Genomic DNA, 8,857 nt, shown 5'->3' on the forward strand with positions numbered 1-8,857 from the left:
GGAATAGAAAAGTATATCATCAATGAACACGATTACAAACTTGTCCAGGAAAGAACAGCACACCCGATTCATTAGGTCCATGAATACTGTCGGTGCCTTGGTTAGACCGAAGGGCATCACTACAAATTCGTAGTGACCATACCGAGTCCGAAATGCTGTCTTAGGAACATCACTCTCATGGACTCGCAGCTGATGGTACCCTGATCTTAGGTCTATTTTGGAAAAGTAACTGGCTCCTTGAAGTTGATCGAAGAGGTCATCGATTCGAGGAAGAGGGTAATGGTTTTTTACTGTAAGCTTTTTCAGCTCGTGGTAGTCGATGCACATCCGAAAGGATCCATCCTTCTTTTTCACAAATAAGATCGGGGCTCCCCAGGGTGAGGAACTCGGTCTGATGAACCCTTTGCCGAGCAGCTCATTGAGGTGACTGGATAACTCCTGCATTTCTGCTGGCGCTAATCGATATGGGGATTTAGCTACGGGGGTAGCTCCGGGGACTAAGTCGATACGAAACTCGACTTGGTGTTCGGGAGGGATTCCCGGAAGATCTTCGGGAAAAACATCGGGAGAGTTACAGACTTCGGGGATGCTCTCGATGTCTTTAACTTCCTGCTTCTCGTTAATGACATGGGCTAGGAATGCATAACACTCCTTTTGCAGGAGTTTATGGGCTTGGATGCATGAAATGATACGGAGGTTCGAACTGAGTTTATCGCCGTAAATCACGAGAGTTTCATCAGAGGAGAGATTGAGGCGGATAGATTTTTCGTAACAAAGGATATCAGCATGATTGGGGCTCAACCAATCCATGCCGATGATGACATCGAAGCTTTTTATGGAGACTGGCATAAGGTCGATGGGAAAAGAATGATCGTTTAGGGTAAGAGTACAGCCTACATATATATCATTAGTGCTGTCTTTCTCACCGTTAGCCATCTCGACGGTAAATGTTTCAGTTAATGGATGAGGCTTATGCTAAAGAATATGTTTGAATGCATGGCTAACAAAACTTCTCTCTGCACTAGAATCAAAAAGAATGCATGCATAAGAGTTGTCGAGGAGGAACGTACCCGAAAAAACAGTGGGATCAGCGACTGCCTCTTCTTGACCCATCGTTAGCACTATCCCCGTGCCACCTGCTGTTGTTGCCTTGGGGCAGTTTCTTTTGAAATGCCCGACTTCCCCACAGCCATAACAGGCTTGACCGACACCTGCTCCAGATGCCTGATTGGTTGGTGGTACTGGTGTTTTGCAAACTCGACCCGTGTGTCCCTTTTTGCCACAGCTGGTGCATGACATTTCTCGGCATGGGCCGGGGATGCGATGATGATAGTTGCATTTGCTGCACCAAGGGAGGGTACCAGTATATCCACTGGTAGGTGCATGAGTGGCAGGAGCAGCGGCAGGAGTAGTAGCAGCGTGGACTGCCACCGTTTGCTCTTTCTTTGAGGGCTCTTGCGAATACTGGCCCTTCCGCTGCTTCCAGAACTATCTTTTCTCACCACTCCCTTTAGCTGGTTCAGGAGTGGTTCCCACTTTATCAAGATCAACTCCGTGATCTATGAGAGTTTGCGCCAGACATTTAGCGTTGTCAAAGGTGTTTGGCCTAGCAGCCAAGACATTTCCATTGGTGGGTTGTGTCAGTCCCCAAATGTATCTCTCTATCTTCTTGCTTTCCGGGGTGACCATTCCCGGGCAAAGTAGCGCTAGGTCTTCAAACCTAGAAGTGTAGGTAGCAATGTCGGATTCCTTCATCCTTAGGTTCCAGAGTTCGTGCTCTAGTTTCTGTATTTTGCCTCTTGGGCAATACTCAGCTAGCATGAGTTCCTTTAAACTTTCCCAACCCATAGCATTTGCCACTGGCAGGGTTAGGGATTTGACCCGACCATTCCACCAGGTCAGTGTCCTGTTGGCGAAAGTGCAAGCGGCGAATTTTACTTTGTTGGCTTCAGAACAGGAACAGATTTCGAAAATGGACTCGATTTTCTCGAACCATTGAGTCAGGGGAATGACACCTCCTTTGTCGTCGAAAGATGTGGGTTTCACGTTCATGAAGTCCTTATAGGAGCACTCCTTTTGGTGTCCCTGACCACCTTCATGATTTTGGGGATGAGTACCACCTCCCTGCCCACCAGATCCGCCAGAATTAATCTGTGACATTGCGGCAGCCACAGCAGCAGTAACAGCTGCCTGGAACATAGCGGGATCGAACTGAGGGGGCGGTGGTGGTGGTGGAGTGTTCTACCAAGCGATAAGCAAAGAAAGTTTACTAATGCAAGTAAGTTATCGCTAAGAAACGAATAGGTAGCAACACTAGAAATGAATTTCTACAATGTATTCGGCTCTAGCTAAAATACTCCTACAGTATTTTAAGTTGCATGTTTTGTTCTTTTGATACCTTGTTGAATGGATACTGGGTAAGTTTTAGGCCTGTTGCGACACCAACGTCACTCCCAAGCACATGTTGGTCATGTCTCGAATAAATATAGTTGATCAGGCTATATTGACCCTAGACATGATTGCATAACTGCCTAGGTTTAACCGCAGTGTTCAACATCCAAAATACTTTTGTTTTGTGCTACTCATGATATTGCTTCTGGTATGTAGGTATACTTGTATACTTTTGTAAAAATACTTATATTTTAAAAGTATACTTTTAGTTTAGAGCACTTCGACCCCTTAGTGTTTATAGTTGTATACCATGTAAGGTTCGGAATGCTTAGTTCACTATAAACAATAACTCTGATACCAATCTGTCACACCCCGAAACCGATGGCGGAAACGTTCCGGGGCGGAGGAGTACCTGTCTATTGATGCCCTGAGAATACAAGCAGTTTTAAAATATCAGCATAAAGCTGGTGAGTTCATAAGCGTTTAGTTCTGGTAAAAGAAATGTTTCTTTGATCCTTTGAAAAGTGTATCCCAAGAAAATCCTATATTTTCTTATGAAAGAGGTTTGATTATCCATTAGGTATATGTTAAACAGCCTGATTATGAAAAGTTAAGTTATCCCAGGAAAATCCTATATTTTCCTTAAATGTTGATAGTTGGTTATCGATTCTGAAATGAGGTGTACAAGTATCTACCATACTTGTATCGTTAGATGTAGTTTCCTTGAAAAACCATGTTTACTCTCTGTGAGATGTACTAGCCTTATTACATAAATAAAACTAATAAAGAAGTAGGTAGTAAACTAGATCCTAAGGGTATTATCCATACCCTCTAGTAATCAAATCGATTATTACTTTGAGGTTAGTTCATTTGATTCATTATTACCAAAGTAAATATCTGTTACGGGGCCAGTATCTTTTATGACTTTGTCACCCCAGGCATGCCTGCCTAACTGTAGCTATCAGTTTAGGTGCGGGATAGTCAGTCCCGTATAGATCTATACACAATAGTCACGCTCTCCTTACAAGAGATTCTGGTTATAAGAGTTAGTCCTACACTCACTGATATGTGTATTTTTATATATATTTTTATACATTATATCTTAATATTTTAGCCTTTATTATTCTCTTTTAGAACTAAAAGGTACTTATAATGCTTTGAATTATGATTTGCAGCTATTAGTTGTCGATAGAGCGGAAAAGAAAAGACTGGAGCGGAAATCGGGTTTAGAAGCTAAGAGAGCTAAAAAATGCTGAAAATGGCAATTACTCCCAGCGTAATATAAGTTTCGCCAAGCATAATGGCGAAACACGGACTATGCCCAGCATAGTTAAAGTTACGCCCAACGTACTGGGTGTTTATCCAGACTTCCCAATCGCGATACAATTCTTGCTACGCCCAGCGTAAACCGACTTACGCCCAGCGTACGTAAGTCGGTCCCAAAGGTTATAAATAGCGATTATTGGCCAGCCAGTAGTGGGGATTCGACTTCTAACCTAATTTAGTCGATAATTAACTTCTGTTAAGCCGTTTTGAGGGTCTAGAAGGCGGCCGGAAGGCCGTTAAGCTAACGGGAGCGGAGATCGGAAGGATTAGAGAGCGAATACGTGTCGGTAATCATGTGGTTTGTTAACGTGACCATGTTTAGCATTCCACTGTGATACTATTATGTGTTTACTTTCTGATTTAGGTGTAAAAACCTTTTACTTTGTGTTTATGATTGAATGAAACCTTGATTGATAGATTAATTGCTAGATTAGATTGTTTGTTTATGTTTAATTTATCTTGCCAAGCTTGTTAAAAGATCCTTATGTGTTAATGATAATTATTTGTTGTTAATTGTCAAGTAAATTGAGTTTATGAACATCTACTTGATTGCTTGTCTCTTATGATTTTGATGACCATCAAGATTATATGACTAGGAATAGTGAATGTGAAACTAGGATTAACTCGGAAATAAGTAAGTTAATGTGTGAGCCTTGTGTGATAAACCATCAACAAGAGGTTAAATTGAATTAGTAATTTGATTAACTATTATTACAAGTCATGCTTGATACGAACTGAACACTAGGAAACATGTTAGTTTAATCAACTGATCATTGTTTGATGAATTGACTTGTTTGCTAAAGGATTAGTAATAGTGAACGCGAATCTAATCATTTTAGGAATCGGTGAACATGAATAAATGAATTTGTGTATGCAATTGTCTATGCTTTTAAGGTGTAATTTATCTAAACCAAAGTACCTGAAGAGATTTGTTTTCCTGTTAGTTTATCAAGATTTGTTAATTAATTGTTCGTTTGAGATTTAATAAACATTTCTTTATTCCTTTCGTGTGTTTTGTAACCTATAATCAAATATTTTAAATTAATTCACTACCGTTCCCCTTGTGTTTGACACCCTTGCTTATCAAAGCTATACTATACTCGATCGGGTTCACTGCCTGTAAGGTGTGGTTTAGATGCGATAAAATAGGAATTATAAATAAAAAACCAGTGCATTAAAAATTCACATCACTCACGAAATCCGGTGGAGTGTTACCAAGGACGTGTCTCCAATCCTAAAATAACAAACTTACAAGTAACAGTATCAAAAATCTTGTTTATGGTTTGTATAAATCCTTTATAAAATATCACATTTTATGATAAGATTTACAAGTTCCTTGCTTTAGTTTTGAAAACTGTTTCTACGAGTTGATTTCTTAATCGATTGGTAAAACGGTTTTCTGAGTTAAAAGCATACTGAACATATAATTATTTAAACAAAATAATATACTTGAGCACAAGTTTCCTTGTAGTGTTGCTTGTATTCCCCCCTGAAAATATGAAAAACTCGGAAAAAGCGTAGGGGTATGAACTCACTGTTTTGACGTGGGATTCGAGTGTAAGTTGCTAGGAATTGCTGAGTGTCAAATAAAGCCTCAAACACAAATGGATCCTATTTAGCATGTAAAAGTACATATATACATTAGGTGAGGGCATAACACTATTTGTTATGGAAGGAAACCACCTTAGGGACTAGGAAACACTTAAAACTAAGTGTTAGAATCATATTTGTTTGAAGAGGGGAGTTTGCAGCCGTAATCAGGAGTTTATGGTCCATGGGTTTACGGTCCAGGTGTTTACGGTCCCTGGGTTTACGGTCCAGGTTTTTACAGTCCCTGGTTTTACGGTCCAGGTGTTTACGGCCATAAACACTTGGCGAAAAGTGCGATTTTCGATGTTTCAAGGTCCTTTCTAGCCTTCTGGAAGTGTTCTAAGCCTCGTTTCTAAGCTTAGGAGGGTGTTGTGGCAACTTTGCACCCTATAAATAGAGTTTACAGTAAAGGGAGATTGCCTTTGACCGTAAACACTCTTTTGGTCACGATTTCTAGATGTTCAGCAAGAGATTCTTGTATCCAACAAGCTAAGGGTAGAGTACTTACGTAATGGAACCTTGAAAGGGTGGTTAGAGTCCAAAAACACTAGTGTGTGTTCTTGGTGTTCTTGGTGAAAGAGGAAATCTAGAAAAAGATGAGTTTCATGAGATAGGAGCATGGATTTACCACTAGGAGTGAGATAGAAACACAATCAAGGTGAAGAATCACTTACATTCTTGAGGATCTTTGAGCAAAAATCGAAGTGTTGTAGAGAGAGAGAGAGTAGAGAGAGAAACTTCTGGAGTGTGTAAAGTGATAAATGAAGGCCCCTCATCCCTTATATAGGGGTGAGTTTACGGTCAAGGGGTAGGGTGGAGGGTTTATGGCTGTAATCTATGTTTGCGGCCGTGAACCCCTCTCGAAGGGTCCTTTGGCCCGGATGCTATGCGTTGACTTGGAAAAACTCATTTTTGGACCCAAACTTGGATTGTACTAAGCTTAGAATATTCCGTTAGACCAAAATAGTGTTAACATGAACGGAAATAAATAAAAACCCAAATTTTATAAACGGAAACTGGGTAAGGAACAACGGAAAAGTTTCGGGTTGTCACACCATGCATGCGGTGAAACAGGACATTTCAAGAGAGATTTCCCAACAGAGAGGAATGATAGAGGAGAGGGAGGAGTTTAACAAGAGGACATAAAGGAGCAACGAGGAACCTACTGGGATTTTTGATACATTTCCAAATAACAATAATTAAGCATCAGATTTTCACTAAGATTTTTGTCAATTAAAATTCAAAATCATAAATTAATGCATCATTCATATAAAAACTAAGGATCCTTACAGGTGAGCTATGATGGCTAAGTGTTACAATAGAGTCATACATAGTTAAGATTCTCTAGGCTTAGAGTGAGTGATTCCGCCTTATTTCCTGTTTCTTGTTTGATTGTGGAATTAGGGCAGAGTTACTCAGTCGACGGTCTTCTCATTCTTAACTATATACGATTTGTATACACTAAGTGATTATAGAGGGAATTTGTAAGGATCATATTACAATACTTCATCATTAATCACTCTTACTGCCTATATTCGCTAAATACGGTACAAATATTCACAGTAGTAATAACAAGGGTAAAACAGAAAGCACTAAAGACATAAACATAGAATGTACTATCGCTCTAACAAACACTTTTTCCTAATCGACTTAACACCCGTTACAAGAAGAAGTTCTGACGATATCATTAGAAATGGATTGGCTTGGTCCTCACCAAACCAATTTCCTGTGCTACGAAAAGACCCTTTGCCTTAACCACCGACATATGAAATTCTTTCAACCTATAAGGACAAACCCGATACAAACCTCCGTATCGTCTCTCGCCTCAAAACTCAGAAGTACCCGTGCGAGGGGTACTAGGCCTCCCTAGCTCACTTTGTAGACAAAAAGATCGAAGCGAAAAACACCGAGCATGTTCCGGAAGTCCGTGACTTTCCCGAAGTATGCTCAACAGACCTTCCAGTAATACGACTTGTACAACAATTCAAGTTCAAGAATGGAGACCAAGGACCCATACAGTTAGCCTGGCACTACAAAGTGTATACGCGAGGGTGATATATAATTAAGCTTATGTGGACTTAGGATGTGTGATTCCGCCCTACCTCCTGTTCCTTGTCTGGTTGTGGACTTGGGGCAGAGCTACCTATCCTATTATCTTTTCAATCTTAATTATATACGACTTGTATACACGAGGTGATGATAGATGAACCAAGTAGGAGCCCTACAATGAACTTCAGGACAAGGCTGCCCAAGACTACGAGTGGATATGCTACTTTTCGAGTGAACGTAGACAAGTAAAGCAAACCCACTCTCTCTCCCATCTTATGTACAAGTTACCACTTCTAAACAGGAAGTCAGATTAAACAAAACAAAGTCACATACTAATAATAAAGGTCTACTGAAACGCCAAGAGAGGATCTGAATTCACTTAGAGATGAGAAGGTCAATAGAAACAGAAATACCCACCTCTCTCCCTAGTTCAAAGAATAAACCACTCAAAATTTAAATTTCGGGACGAAATTCCCTCTAACGGGGGGATAATGTCAAAATCCGAAATTTTTAGACCTAGCAAGGTCTAAATCCTAACCTAGTACAAGTGAAACCACTTTGCAATCCTTGTTGCATTGAATCCTCTATAGCCTTAAGGACATGTTTATAGAGCTAATAACTAAGTGTAGTTTGAAACTTAGGTTGATTTAAGCAAATATATGTCAACATAAGTCAAGGGATTAAAGTTTAAATCACAAAATGAACCACCACAATGGAGATTACGGTGTAGGATTCTAGAACATAAGAGTTTACGGTCCAAAGATCCATGAATCATTAATTTTCGGGCCAAAGAAATTAATCCCAAAAGTGTTTTCAGCCATGATAATCAAATCAAAGGAGTTTTTGGTCTTGGTATGACCGAAAACACAAAGTCATGGCCCCATTAGGACCGTAAACACAATATAAAGCCCACATAGGACCGAAAACCCAAAGGTAGATGCCCTTTAAGGCCGAAAACCAATCTTATGTATAAGTGTCTTGCCGCATAGCCAATTCATTTCTCCAATTCTCAACCGTAAACACTCCCACTTATTTTCAAGGGTTTTCTACCCAGATCTCCTTATTTTCACCAAGAACACCAAGAACACCAAGAACATTCATCAATATCTTGAAATCTTCAAGCCTCCAACCGAAAACACCCAAACACACACCGAAAACGCCTAGAGCATTCATCAATTTCTTACATGGCTAAAGTGTTGTCTAACACTTTAATTATTATTTAAACCATTACTTAATTTATTGTTTAAATTAATATCTTATTAATTTAAATACAATATCGTTTATTAAAATTATTAGGATACGACTTCGTCATGTATTCTAATCTGAGGAGCATCGTTACCACTTCGCGACTCAACCTAGCACACACATTCGAAGTGAGTTCATACCCCTACGTTTTCACGATTTTTAAATTGTTTTAAGGGGGGGGGGGGGAATACAAGTAAAACACAAGAAATCTTGTGTTTAAAAATATAAATTTCTTATTATGTTTTCTTACCATTAA

This window comes from Lactuca virosa, chromosome 3, assembly GCF_052849685.1.
Source record: "Lactuca virosa cultivar CGN04683 chromosome 3, Lactuca_virosa_CGN04683_v6, whole genome shotgun sequence".
NCBI classification, from domain to species: domain Eukaryota; kingdom Viridiplantae; phylum Streptophyta; class Magnoliopsida; order Asterales; family Asteraceae; genus Lactuca; species Lactuca virosa.